This window comes from Phaethon lepturus, unplaced genomic scaffold (genome assembly GCF_000687285.1).
Source record: "Phaethon lepturus isolate BGI_N335 unplaced genomic scaffold, ASM68728v1 scaffold46895, whole genome shotgun sequence".
Lineage (NCBI taxonomy): Eukaryota > Metazoa > Chordata > Aves > Phaethontiformes > Phaethontidae > Phaethon > Phaethon lepturus.
The window spans coordinates 1-924 of NW_010543512.1; positions in this window are offsets into that span (position 1 = coordinate 1).

The window sequence follows — 924 nt, forward strand, 5'->3', positions numbered from 1 at the left end:
TCGGCGGCGGACAAGGCAGCACGCTGCTCCATCCACCCCAATGCTGGGCTGGGCCTGTGCAGCCCGGACCACCGCCGTTGGCCTCTCCTGCCTCCGCTACCCGTTTTAAACACAAGGGAGGACATATGTGTCTTCATTAAATGTTCTCCCTGTTGTGTTTGCTTTGTGCGCCTGGCAAGTGGCTGTGGGGAAGTGGACTCTTACGAGATTCCGTGAGCAGGCTGCTCAAAGCCTGCCATGCCAGCAGCTGGTCAAACTTTATTGTTTGTTGGGGCCAGATAATTACTTAATTTTGTTACTTGATGCACAAGACAGGCAAATGGAGGTGGTGTGTGGTCTCCAGGCCCTTTCTATGTCGGTCGTTTAGGATCCTGAAGAGATGGCCACCCTTGCAAGTCCTGAGCGGCCATAAAGTGCTTCATTGCTAAGTAGCAAGGCTGCCAAGGGCATGTACGTGGTCCTTCACTTTTTGTGTAGCGTGGGAGGAGGCTTTTAGTGTGTCTCTGCTGTACGGGGCGGGGAGAAATACCCTATACGTGCTCACACGTAGCAGACATCAGTCCTGCCGTGAAGAGAAGCAATGGTTGACCCTTGTCGTGTGACATCCCCTGCAGCAAGCCCAGGGTGGCCTTGCTCTGCACCTGCATAGAGCACCTTGGGGCTTGGGTTTGCAACTGAGCGCTCCTCAGGTACGGCGGCTTCAGGAATTGCTGCCTGCTAGCTGGCCCGCTCCCCAGCTGGAGTCTTCTGCCAGCGAGACCTGTGCAGTGCTTGCCACGAAGTTCTCCCTATGTGGCAGGGCTGTGTGCGGCCCCTAGTATCGACAAATGCCACAGGAATATAATTAATTAATATCAGCCACTGCTGGGAAGGAAAGGCTTTATCTAGGAAAGATAGTGGTACCTTTCCTAAATATTTCCCTAC